Source organism: Delphinus delphis, chromosome 12, assembly GCF_949987515.2.
Source record: "Delphinus delphis chromosome 12, mDelDel1.2, whole genome shotgun sequence".
In the NCBI taxonomy this organism is placed as follows: Eukaryota; Metazoa; Chordata; class Mammalia; order Artiodactyla; family Delphinidae; genus Delphinus; species Delphinus delphis.
The window spans coordinates 9,269,689-9,284,080 of record NC_082694.2 but is presented as its reverse complement, the minus strand read 5'-3'; the positions used below and the strand labels follow the sequence as shown (position 1 = coordinate 9,284,080).

The 14,392-nt window shown below is 37.7% G+C and overlaps 1 protein-coding gene across 1 annotated transcript in view; it reads left to right on the top strand.

Moving 5' to 3' along the window:
- INPP4A (inositol polyphosphate-4-phosphatase type I A) overlaps positions 1–14,386 on the top strand; it is a 147,830-nt gene extending 133,444 nt beyond the window's left edge. The window contains exons 25-26 of the transcript XR_009521500.1: positions 574–729; positions 14,111–14,386. The gene's annotated coding sequence lies outside the window, so the exon portion shown is untranslated. The remainder of the gene's footprint in view (positions 1–573; positions 730–14,110) is intronic.
- Positions 14,387–14,392: the final 6 nt, after the last annotated feature.

Sequence of the window (14,392 nt, the reverse complement as noted above, 5' to 3'; positions counted from 1 at the left end):
GGATTCTGGAAGCAGAACAGCACTGGCCAGAACTGACAGTCCGGCGCCTTGTTTACGCTGACCGTGGGCAGTGACACCAGCACAGCAGATGTCAGCCTACAACGTGTCTGGAAGCCAAATGTTGACTTTTAGGTGGAGGGTGCAGGTGGGTTCTGTGCCGTGCTCTGAACTGCAGCGGGGCCCTGTGAGTGGGCGTACACAGGTGCCCCCCGCCCCCAGCCGTGGCCACCAGGGAGACTGCCCCAGTCTCAAGTTACAACTCTATCCTGTGCTGCCCAGGGGAGAATGCCCCTCCCCAGTCTATGCTGAGATTTGGCAAACGGCTAATAACGTTGTCTTTTTTTTTTTTTTTTTTTGCGGTACATGGGCCTCTCACTGTTGTGGCCTCTCCCGTTGCGGAGCACAGGCTCCGGACGCGCAGGCTCAGCGGCCATGGCTCACGGGCCCAGCTGCTCGGCAGCATGTGGGATCCTCCTGGACTGGGGCACGAACCCGTGTTCCCTGCATCGGCAGGCGGACTCCCAACTGCTGCACCACCAGGGAAGCCCTAACTTTGTCTTCTTTTCATTACAGTTATCACTACCCAAGCTCCGACACAGATTCCTGAGAGGGTGGGAACAGAATATCTGCACTCCAAATCCCTCCTCAGACCCCTTTTGTGCTTCACTACTTTGCAATGACTCTTCCTGCACCAGGCTTCCAGTGGGCCTTTTCAGCCAGTCCAGGCAGGTCTGCATTCAATTATAAATCTTTATGGTGCTGTCAGTCTCGGTTGTACCATTTAACAAAAAACAGCCAGGTTGGAGAGGACAGGAAGTGTGCTTGTTTCCAGAGCGAGGAAGAACACAGCTGCATTTGAGAGATGGATGTAGAGGCATATGGCAGCTCATCACTTCCTCCCTGCTGCTCGCCCTGCCCTTGGCTTCTGTGGTTTTCCCTTCCTGGTCTCTCACTCTGCCTCTTCACTCTGATTGGCTTGTTGTCCTCTACCCACCACTAGCACTATGGTGGTCCCTAGGTTTCTGTCCATAACTTCCTTCTATCATACTTCATATGCTTTTCCTGAAATACCTTATTAGTCATTCATATAGAATAAACTACCACTCAATTGCTAATGACTACCAAATTTCCAGATCCATCTAAACATCCAACCATATCTCAGTCATTCTACTTGAGTGTCTTGATGTCTCAAACAGCATGTCAACACCAAACTCATGCATTCTTCCCCCCCCCCCGCCCCCCCGCAAGCTGGCTGAGCTCTCCTCTGATAAATGACCTCACCTTCCACCCTGGGGTCACCTTCCCTCCCCTCCACATCCCATCAGCCACTAAGATCATATCTCTTCAACCCATTCCATAATTTCCATCCACACACTCACAGCCCTGGCCCACATCCACACTCCCTCTCAACTGGACCACCTCCCCATAGCTTTCTTATTCCTCCTTCAAGGCCCGTCTCAGGCATGCCCTTTTCTATGGCGATTTCTCTCCACAAAATGAGCTGGCCCTTAAAAAAGTCCTCAATCAGCCTTGACTATATGCGTATTATATTATGCATCTCTCATTCATCACGTTACTTACCTTTTACTTTGCCCAGCATGTTACTCTGAGTTACAACAGCAAGTGCAATGCCTGTCACACAGGAGCTATTCAAAAAAGCTCACCGAATGAAAAGATTTTTTTTTGATGTTCAGATGAAATCTTATTTCAGCACTAGACTGTTGCTTTTCTCTGTATATAATCAGTTATTCTCAACACATTATAAGGAGCCAAATTCAACAGGCTCAAGGGAGAAGGCAAAGTTAATGTATAGTGTGGCAAACACCAGGACAGTGGTTTTCTCTTGGGGGTGAGCAGGCAGGTCTCTGAGGAATGTTAAGCATTACAGAGGGTTCAGACAATATTCTGTTGATCTGGATGATAGTTACATGGTGATCTACTTTATAGTTAACTGGCAACATTATAAAAACACTATATTGGGACCAACCTCACACACCAGTGGGCAGGCACAAAAATTCTGCAGGCCAAAGGCAGTGGCACAATATATTTAAAGTGATAAAAGGGAAAAACCTACAACCAATAATCTACCCAGCAAAGCTTTCATTCTGATTGATGGAGAGATCAAAAGTTTTACAGACAAGAGCTAAAAGAGCTCCAAAAAACCAGCTTTACAAGAAATATTAAGGGAACTTCTCTAAGCAGAAAAGGCCATTACTAGAAACATGAGAATCAGGAAAGGAAAAAGCTCATTGCTAAAGATAAATATACAGTGAAGGTAGTAAATTAACCATGTACAAAGCTAGTAGAAGGTTAAAAGAAAAAAGTAAAGTCATCGACATCTTCTTTAAGCAGTTAATAGATACACAAAGCTGTAAAATGTGACATGAAAACTAGTAAGTGTTGAGGGAGGGGAGCAAAAATGCAGGGTTGTTAAAATGCATTTCATGTTAAGAGATTAGCAACTTAAAATAATCATTATATATACATGTGTGTGTGTATATATAGAGAGAGCTATACATAAACCTCATGGTAACTACAAGCCAAAAGTCAATAATAGATGCACACGCAAAAAAGAGAACGGACTCCAAACATAACTGAAGATAGTCACCAAATCACAAGGGAAGAGAACGAAAGAAGAAAGGAACAAAAAAGAACTACAAAAACAACCCCCAATTAACAAAACAGCAATAAGTACACATCTATCAATAATTACTTTAAATGTAAATGAGCTAAATGCTCCAATCAAAAGACACAGCGTAGCTGAATGGATAGAAAAACAAGACCCGTATATATGAGGCCTACCAGACTTACTTCTGATCTAAAGACACACAGACAGAAAGGGGATAGAAAAAGGTACTCCCTGCAAATGGAAATCACAACAAAGTTGGGGTAGCAATATTAGACCCAAAACAAACAAAAAAACCCACCTTTAAAACAAAGACTATATAAAGAGACAAAGAAGGACATTATATAATGACCAAGCCATCAAGAAGATGTAACAATTGTAAATATATATGCACCCCACATAGGAGTACCTAAATACATAAAGCATATACTAACAGATAAAAAGGTACAAACCACCAGTAACACAGTAATAGCAGGGGACTTTTAACACCCCACCTACATCAATGGACAGGTCATCCAGAAAGAAAATCAATAAGAAAACACTGTGGCCTTAAATGACAAATTAGACCAGATGGACTTAATATATATAGAACACTCCATCCAAGAGAAAGGAGAATGCATTCTTTTCAAGCACACATGGAACATTTTTCAGGATAGATCACATGCTAGCAATAAAGCCTCAGCATATTTAAGAAAACTGGAATCATCAAACATCTTTTTTGACCACAATGCTATCAGACTAGAAATCAACTACAAGAAACAAACGTGGAGGCTAAACAATATGCAACTAAACAACCAATGGATCACTGAAGAAATCAAAGAGGAAATCAAAAGCTACCTGAAGACAAATGAAAAGAAAAACACAATGATCCAAAATCTATGGGACCCAGCAAAAGGAGTTCTAAGACAGAAGTTTATAGCAACAGCTTAAAAATAAAAATAAAAAAATCCCAACAAACAAAAGCCCAGGAGCAGCTGGCTTCACAGGTAAATTCTACCAAACATTTAGAGAAGAGTTAACACTTATCCTTCTCAAACTATTCCAAAATATTGTAAAGGAAGGAGTGTTTCCAAACTCATTTTAGGAGGCCAGCATCACCCTGATACCATAAGCAGACAAAGATATCACAAAAAAGAAAATTACAGGCCAATATCACTGATGAACACAGATATAAAAATCCTCAACAAAATATTAGCAAACTGAATTCAACAATACATTAAAAAGATCATACAACATGATCAACTGGAGTTAATCTCCGGGAGGCAAGGATGGTTCATTATCTGCAAATCAACCAATGTGATATATATATACCACATTAACAAACTGAAGAATAAAAATCATATAATCAAAAAACAAAACAACAAAAAATCATATGATCATGTCAATACATGCAAAAAAGCTTTTAACAAAATTCAACAACCATTTATAACTCTCCAGAAAGTGGCTATAGAGGGAACATACCTCAACATAATAAAGGCCATATATGATAAGCCCACAGCTAACATCACACTCAACAGTGAAAAGCTAAAAACATTTCCTCTAAGATCAGAAACAAGACAAGAATGCCCACTTGCCACTTTTATTCAAAATAGTGTTGGAAGTCTTAGCCACAGAAATCAGACAAGAAACAGAAATAAAAGGAGATTAAATTGGAAAGGAAGAAATAAAACTGTCCCTGCTTGCAGATGACATGATACTATACGAAGAAAATCCTAAAGACGTCACCAAAAATCTCCTAGAGTTCATCAATGAATTCAGTAAAGTTGCAGGATACAAAATTAATATACAGGAATATGTTGCATTTCTATACACTAACAATGAACTTTCAGAATGAGAAATTGGGAAAACAACCCCATTTACCACTGCATCAAAAAGAATAAAATACCTAACAATAAATCTAACTAAGGAGATCAAAGACCTTTACTCGGAAAACTGTGAGACAGTGATGAAAAAATTGAAGATGACAGATGGAACGATACACTGTACCATGTTCATGGACTGGAAGAATCAGTATTGTTAAAATGACCATACTACCCAAGGTAATCTACAGATTCAGTGGAATCCTTATCAAAATACCAATGGCATTTTTCAAAGAACCACAACAAATAATTCTAAACTTTGTATGGAAACACAAAGACCCCAAATAGCCAAAGCAATCTTTAGAAAGAAGAACAGAGCTGGAGTTATCATACTCCATGACTTTGGACTATACTACAAAGCTATAGTCATCAAACCAGTATGGTACTGGCACAAAAACAGACACATAGCACAGTGGAACAGAATAGACAGCCCAGAAATAAACCCACACACTTATGGTCAATTAACCTATGACAGAGGAGGCAAGAATATACAAATGGGGAAAAGACGGTCTCTTCAATAAGCGGTGCTAGGAAAACTGGACAGCAACATGTAAATGAAATCAGAACATTTTCTCTCACCACATACAAAAAATAAACTCAAAATGGATTAAAAACCTAAGTGTAAGACTGGAAACCATAAAAAAAAAATCCTAGAAGAAAACATAGAACACTGATAAATTGCAGCAATTTTTTAGATCTGTCTCCTAAGGCAAAGAAAACAAAAGCAAAAATAAATGGGATCTAATTAAACTTAAAAGCTTTTGTAGAGCAAAGGAAACCACTGACAGAATGAAAAGACAGCCTACTGAGAGAAAATATTTGAAAATGATATGACCAATCAGGGGTTGATATCCAAAATATATAAAGAGCTCATACAGCTCAATATCAAAAAAAAAACCCCTGATTTTAAAATGGGCAGAAAACCTGAAAAGATATTTTTCCAAAGACAACATACAGATGGCCAACAGGCATATGAAAATCACTAATATCACTAATCATCAGAGAAATGCCAATCAAAACCACAACAAGATATCACCTCACACCTGTCAAAATGGCTATCATCAAAAAGAACACCAATAACAAATGTTGGTGAGGAGGTGGAAAAAAGGGAGCCTGTGTACTCTGTTGGTGGGAATGTAAATTGGTGCAGTCACTATGGAAACAGTATGGATATTCCTCAAAAAACTAAAACTAGAACTACCGTATGAGCCAGTAATTCTGCTCCTGGGTATATAGCCAAAGAAAATGAAAACACTAATTTGAAAAGATTAATATGCCCCAATGTTCACAGCAGCATTATTTACAATAGCCAACATATGGAAGCAACCTCAACAGATATGTGGATAAAGAAGACGTGGTGTGTATATATATATATATGTACACACACACACACACATACACACTAGACGACTACTAAGCCATAAAAAAGAATGAAACTTTGCCATTTGCAACAATGTAGACAGACCTGGAGGGCATCATGCTTAGTGAAATAAGACAAAAACTATTTATCACTTATATCTGTAATCTAAAAAATAAAACGAATATAACAAAACAACCAGACTCACAGATATAACAGAACAAATTAGTGGTTACTAGAGGTTACTAGAGGGAAGGGGGGAGGGGCAAGACATGGGTACAGGATTAAGAAGTACAAACTACTATGTATAAAACAAACTACAAAAATATATTGTACAGCACAGAAAATATAGCCAATATTTTATAACTTTAAATGGATTATAATCTAAAAAAATTTTGAATCACTGTGTTGTACACTTGAAACTAACATTGTAAATCAACTATACCTCAATGAAAAAAACAATACCCTATGTACCTTCCTGTTATATTTAACAATAAAAATTACATGTTAATCCATCATTCAATGAAAAATCTGAAAAGAAAATTTAAAAAGCATTTCCACTTACAACAGAGTCAAAAAGAGTAAGGTAATTAGGAATAAACCTAACCACAGACACAAAAGTCTAACATACTGAAAACTACAAAAAGTTGCTGAAAAAAATTAAAGAAGACACCAATAAATGGAAAGAAATCCCGTATGAATGGATTGGAAGAATTTATATTGTTAAGATGCCAATACTATCCAAAGTGTACAGATTCAACATACTCCCTGTCAAAATCCCACTGGTGTTTTTTGCAGAAATAGAAAAATCCATTCTAAAATTCACATGGAATCTCAAGGGACTGAATAGCCAAAACAATCTTGAAAAAGAAAAAAGTTGGAGGTCTAGTACTTCCTGATTTCAAAACTTAATAGAAAACGACAGTAATTAAAACAGTGTGGCAGGGCTTCCCTGGTGGCGCAGTGGTTGAGAGTCCGCCTGCCGATGTAGTGGACACGGGTTCTACCCCGGTCCGGGAAGATCCCACATACTGCAGAGCAGCTGGGCCCGTGAGCCATGGCCGCTAAGCCTGCGCGTCTGGAGCCTGTGCTCCGCAACAGGAGAAAGCCACAACAGTGAGAGGCCTGTGTACTGCAAAAAACAAACAAACAAAAAACAAAACAGTGGGGGCACTGGCTTAAAGACAGACACATAGTGCAGTGGAATAAAAAGGCCAGAAATAAACCCTGGTATAGATGGGCAAATAATTTTAAACAACGCAGAAGACCATTCAATGAGGAAAGGACGATCTTCTCAGCAGTACTGGGAAAACTGGATATCCACATGCAAAAGACTGAAATTGGACCCTTACCTTATATCAACTCAAACTGGAACAAAGACCTAAACATAAGAAGTAAAACAATACAGCTCCTAGGAGAAAACTTAGGGGAAGAGCTTTCTTGGACAGGGCAATGATTTCTTGGCTACAACACCAAAAGCACAGGCGACAAAAGTAAAAACAGATAAACTGGACTATATCAAAATTGCAAACTATGCATCAAAAGAACACAATCAACAGAGTGAAAAGAAATGGGAGAAAACATATCCAGATCACATATGTGGTAAGAAGTTAATATCATAATATACAAAGAACATCTAGAACTTAACGAAAGAGCAAACAACACTTTTTAAAAATGGGCAAAGAACCTGAATAGATATTTCTCCAAAGAAGATCTATAAATAGTTAACAAAGACCTGAAATGATAAAATGGTGCTCAACATCAGTAGAATTGGTGGTTACCAGCGGGTAGGAGGGAGGACAGGGTAATGGGGAGTTGTTTAATTGGTAGAGAGTTTCAGTTTTGCAAGATGAGAAGAGTTCTGGTGACTGGTTGCATAACAAGCTGAATTACATAACACTATTGAACTATATACTTAAAAATGGTTAAGATGTTAAATTTTTCATTATGTACATTTTATCACAACTAAAACTTAAAAATACAGGCACTAATAAAGGTATCAGAAATTATGTTGTAAATGGATTATAGACCTACATGTCAGCTAAAACTAAACTCTCAGGTGAAAACAGGAATAAATTTCCATAAGCTTGGAAGAGGCAGTGGTTTCCTTTAGATACACCAAAAGGAAAAATTGGAATTCATCAAAATTAACAACTGCTCCAAAAGACAGCATCAAGAAAGTGAAGATAAACTACAAACTGGGAGAAAACATGTCAAAGGCCAATCGTTTGTCTTTAAAAGGAACCTGTATACCTAATATACAAAAATAAAAAACAAAAAATCACAATAAAAAGACAACTCAAATGAAAAATGGACAAAGGATCTGAATAGACACTTTTACACACATATACAAATGGCCAATAAGCACATGAAAACATGCTCAATATCATTAGCCATTAGGGAAATGCCAATCAAAATCCCAATTCAATAACACTTCATACCAAATAGAATGACTGCAATCAAAAAGATGAAAAGTATATTGAGGTGCTCCTATGTTGGGTGCATATTTATTTACAATTGTTGTATCTTTTTCTTGGACTGATCCCTTGATCATTATGTAGTGTCCTTCCTTGTTTCTTGTAACAGTCTTTATTTTAAAGTCTACTTTGTCTGATATCAGTATTGCTACTCCAGCTTTCTTCTGATTTCCATTTGCATGGAATATATTTTTCCATATCCTCACTTTCAGTCTGTATGTGTCCCTAGGTCTGAGGTAGGTCTCCTGTAGACAGCATACATATGAGTCTTGTTTTGTACCCAACACAGGAGCACATGAATATATAAGGCAAATGCTGACAGACATAAAAGGGGAAATTGACAGTAACAAGTAACAGTGGGGGACTTTAACACCCCACTTACACCAATGGACAGATCATCCAGACAGAAAATTAATTAGGAAACATAAGCCTTAAATGACACATTAGACCAGATAGACTTAATTAATATTTATAGGACATTCCATCCAAAAGCAGCAGAATACACTTTCTTCTCAAGTGCACAGGAAACATTCTCCTGGATAGATCACATGTTGAGTCACAAATCAAGCCTTGGTAAATTTTAAAAAACTGAAATCATATCAAGCATCTTTTCTAATCACATTGCTATAAGATTAGAAATCAGCTACAGGAAAAAAAAACTGTAAAAAAAACACAAACACATGGAGGCTAAACAATATGTTACTATATAACCAATGGAACACTGAAGAAATCAAAAACTACCTACAAACAACAATGTAAACATGACGATCCAAAACCTATGGGATGCAGCTAAAGCACTTCTAAGAAGGAAGTTTCAGCAATACAATCTTATTTCAAGAAACAAGAAAAATCTCAAATAACCTAACCTTATACCTGAAGCAACTACAGAAAGAAGAACAAACAAAACCCAGAGTTAGTAGAAGGAAAGAAATCATAAAGATCAGAGCAGAAATAAATGAAATGGAGACAAAGAAAACAATAGCGAAGATCAATGAAACTAAAAGCTGGTTCTTTGAGAAGATAAACAAAATTGATAAAACTTTAGGCAGACTCATCAAGAAAAAAAGGGAGAGGACTCCAATCAATAAAAATTAGAAGTGAAAAAAGTTACAGTGGACACCACAGAAATACCAAGGATAGTAAGAGACTACTACAAGCAACTACACACCAATAGAATGGACAATCTAGAAGAAATAGACAAATTCTTAGGAAGGTACAACCTTCCAAGACTGAACCTGGAATAAACAGAAAATATGAACAGACTAATCACAAGTACTGAAATTGAAACTGTGATTAAAAATCTTCCAAGAAACAAAAGTCCAGGACTATGGCTTCACAGGTGAATTCTCGTAAACATTTAGAGAAGAGTTTACACCTACCCTTCTGAAACTTCCAAAAAATTGCAGAGGAAGAAACACTCCCAAGCTCATTCTACGAGGCCAACATCACCCTGATACCAAAACCAGACAAAGCTATCACAAAAAAAGAAAATATCACTGATGAACAAAGATGCAAAAATCCTCAACAAAATACTAGCAAACCAAATCCAACAACACATTCGAAGGATGACACAACATGATCAAGTGGGATTCATCCAGGGATGCAAGGATTTTTCAATATCTGCAAATCAGTGTGATAAACCACATCAACAAATTGAAGAATAAAAACCCTATGATCACCTCAGTAGATGCAGAAAAAGCTTCTGACAAAATTCAACTCCCACTTATAATAAAAACTCTCCAAAAAGTGGGCATAGAGGGAACCTACCTCAACATAATAAAGGCCATATATGACAAACCCAGAGCGAACGTCATTCTCAATGGTGAAAAACTGAAAGCACTTCCTCTAAGATCAGGAACAAGACAAGGATGTCCACTCTTGCCACTTTTATTCAACATAGTTATGGAAGTCCTAGCCACGGCACTCAGAGAAGAAAAAGGAATCCAAATTGGAAAAGAAGAAGTAGAACTGTCACTATTTGCAGATGATATGATACTATATATAGAAAATCCTAAAGATGCTACCAGAAAACTACTAAAGCTCATCAATGAATTTGGTAAAGTTGCAGGATACAAAATTAATACACAGAAATCTCTTGCATTCCTATATATTAACAACAAAATATCAGAAAGAGAAATCGTACTATATGTGGCACATATATACAATGGAATATTACTCAGCCATAAAAAGAAACGAAATTGAGCTATTTGTAATGAGGTGGATAGACCTAGAGTCTGTCGTACAGAGTGAAGTAAGTCAGAAAGAAAAAGACAAATACCGTATGCTAACACATATATATGGAATTTAAGAAAAAAAATATCATGAAGAACCTAGGGGTAAAGCAGGAATAAAGACGCAGACCTCCTAGAGAACGGACTTGAGGTTATGGGGAGGGGGAAGGGTGAGCTGTGACAGGGCGAGAGAGAGTCATGGGCATATACACACTAACAAACGTAGTAAGGTAGATAGCTAGTGGGAAGCAGCCGCATGGCACAGGGATATTGGCTCGGTGCTTTGTGACAGCCTGGAGGGGTGGGATAGGGAGGGTGGGAGGGAGGGAGACGCAAGAGGGAAGACATATGGGAACATATGTTTATGTATGACTGATTCACTTTGTTATAAAGCAGAAACTAACACACCATTGTAAAGCAATTATACCCCAATAAAGATGTTAAAAAAAAAAAAAAAAGAAAGAGAAATCAAGAAAACAATCCCATTTACCACCTCATCAAAAAGAATAAAATAACCTAGGGCTAAACCTACTTAAGGAGGCAAAAGACCTGTACTCAGAAAACTATAAGATACTGATGAAAGAAATCAAAGATGACACAAACAGATGGAGAGATAGACCACGTTCTTGGATTGGAAGCATCAATATTGTGAAAATGACTATACTACCCAAAGCAATCCACGGATTCAATGCAATCCCTATCAAATTACCAAAGGCATTTTTCACCGAATTAGAACAAGAAATTTTACAATTTGTATGGAAACACAAAAGACCCCAAGTAGCCAAAGCAATCTTGAGAAAGAAAAACTGAGCTGGAGCAATCAGGCTCCCTGACTTCAGAGTATACTACAAAGCTACAGTCATCAAAACAGTACGGTACTGGCACAAAAACAGAAATACTGATCAATGGAACAGGACAGAAAGCCCAGAGATAAACCCACACACCTGTAGTTACCTAATCTATGACAGAGGCAAGAATACACAATGGAGAAAAAACAGTCTCTTCAATAAGTGGTGCTGGGAAAACTGGACAGCTACATGTAAATGAATGAAATTAAAACACTCCCTAACACCATACACAAAAACAAACTCAAAATGGATTAAAGACCTTATAAAACTCTTAGAGGAAAACATAGGCAGAACACTCTTTGACATAAATCACAGCAAGATCTTTCTTGATCCACCTCCTCGAGTAATGAAAATAAAAAACAAACAAATGGAACCTAATGAAACTTAAAAGCTTTTGCACAGCGAAGGAAACCATCAACAAAACAAAAAGACAGTCTTCAAAATGGGAGAAAATGTTTGCAAACGAAGCAACCGACAAGGGATTAATCTCCAAAATATACAAACAGCTCATGCAGCTCAATAACAAAAAAACAAACAACTCAATCAAAAAATAGGCAGAAGATCTAAATAGACATTTCTCCAAAGAAGACATACAGATGGCTAAAAAGCACATGAAAAGATGCTCAACATCGCTAATTATTAGAGAAACGCAAATCAAAACTACAATGAGGTATCACCTGACACCAGTCCGAATGGCCATCATCAAAAAATCTACAAACGAGAAATGCCGGAGAGGCTATGGAGAAAGGGGAACCCCCCTACACTGTTGGTGGGAAGGTAAATTGGTACAGCCACTATGGAGAACAGTATGGAGGTTCCTTAAAAAATTAAAAATAGAGCTACTTTATGATCCAGCAATCCCACTCCTGGGCATATATCTGGAGAAAACCGTAATTCAAAAAGATACATGGGGCCCTCCCAATGGTTAAGAATCCGCCTGCCAATGCAGCAGACACGGGTTTGAACCACGGTCTGGGAAGATCCCACGTGATGTGGAACAACTAAGCCCGTGCACCACAGCTACTGAGTCTGCACTCTAGAGCCACAACTACTGAAACCCACATGCCTAGAGCCCTGCTCTGCAACAAGAGAAGCCACTGCAGTGAGAAGCCCGCACACCACAACGAAAAGTAGCCCCCACTCACCACAACTAGAGAAAGCCTGTGCACAGCAATGAAGAAGCAACACAGCCATAAATAAATAAACAAACAAAAAGATACAAGCACCCCAATATTCGTTACAGCACTATTTACAATAGCCAGGACATGGAAGCAACCTAGGTGTCCATCAACAGAGGAATGGATAAAGAAGGTGTGGTACATATATACAATGGAATATTACTCAGCCATAAAAAAGAACGGAATAATGCCATCTGCAGCAAGATGGATGATCCTAGAGACTGTCATACTGAGTGAAGTAGGTCAGACAGAGAAAGACAAATATTGTATGATATGCCTTATATGTGGAATCTAAGAAAAGGGTACAAATGAACTTACCTACAAAACAGAAATAAAGTTACAGATGTAGAAGTTACCTACAAAACAAATAAAGTTACAGATGTAGAAAACAAGCTATGGTTACTAGGGGGTAAGGGAGGGAGCAGGGATAAACTGGGAGATAGGGATAGACATATACCCACTACTATATATAAAATAGATAACTAAGAAGGACCTACTGTATAGCACAGGAAACTCTACTCAATACTCTGTAATGGCATATATGGGAAAAGAATCTAAAAAAGAGTGAGTATATGTTTATGTATAACTGATTCACTTTGCTGTACACCTGAAACTAACACAACATTGTAAATCAACTATACTCCAATAAAAATTTTAAAAAATAAAATTTTTAAGAAGTTATAATAAAAAAACCCAAAAGGTGAAAAATAACAACTATTGGTGATATGGAGAAATTAAAATCCTCATACATTACTGGTGGGAATGTAAAATGATGTAGCCACTGTGGAAAAGTTTGGCAGTTTATCAGTTAAAGATGGAGTTATCATACGACACAGTAATACCGCTCTTAGGTATATAACCCAAAGAAATGAAACATGTCTGGATAAAACTCATTAATAAATGTTCATATCATTAGTCATAATAGCCCCAAAGTGCAAATAACCCAAAATTTCCTCAACTGATGAATGGATTTAAAAAATGTGGTATATCTATACTATGGTATATTATTCAGCAATAAAAAGCAATGAAGTACAGATAGATGCTACATATAGATGAAACTTGAAAACATGGTGAAAGAAGCCAGTCACAAAGGGCCACATATTACATATTTCTGTGTTTATGAAATGTCCAGAATAAGCAAATCTACAGACACAGAAAATGTATGAGTTGTTGCCAAGAGCTGGTGGGGGTGGGGTGGGGGGGGGGAGGAGGGAGTAACTGCTAATGGAGATGGGGCTTCTCTTTGGGGTGATGTAAATGCCCTGGAATTAGACAGTGGTGATGGCTTCATGACTGGGCTTCATGACTGTGACTATTAAAAAAAAAAAACACTGAAATTGTATACTTTAAGGGTGAATTTTATGGTATTTGAATTTCTTCCAATGAAGCTCTCAATAAAGCTGTGACTAAGAAAAAGATAGGGTTCTATAAAATAATTTGAGTTTCTTATCAAACTTAACTTTTAATAAAAGTTGTAGCACTTAAGCAGGTATACAAGAGGTATTGAAAAAATCTATCCTTTTCCCTTTCCCAGTGAATAGTATATACAACAGACCTCAGTGAATTTCTGCAACAAGGATCAGTGCTGATGTGGAATTCTCACAACTTTAGGTGAACCTTTAAGAAAGCAAATGAGCTACAGAATACCTTGATTGCTTTAACTCCAGTGACCTGCAGGTCTATGAAGAAGCTATGGCTCCTTCCATTATTCTTCAATACTGAAAAAAAAACAAAAACTGGAAACTTGGATTCACATCTGGCTCTACTGTATTATGTGATTGGAATAAAATTACATGATTCTAAACTTTTACAAGCA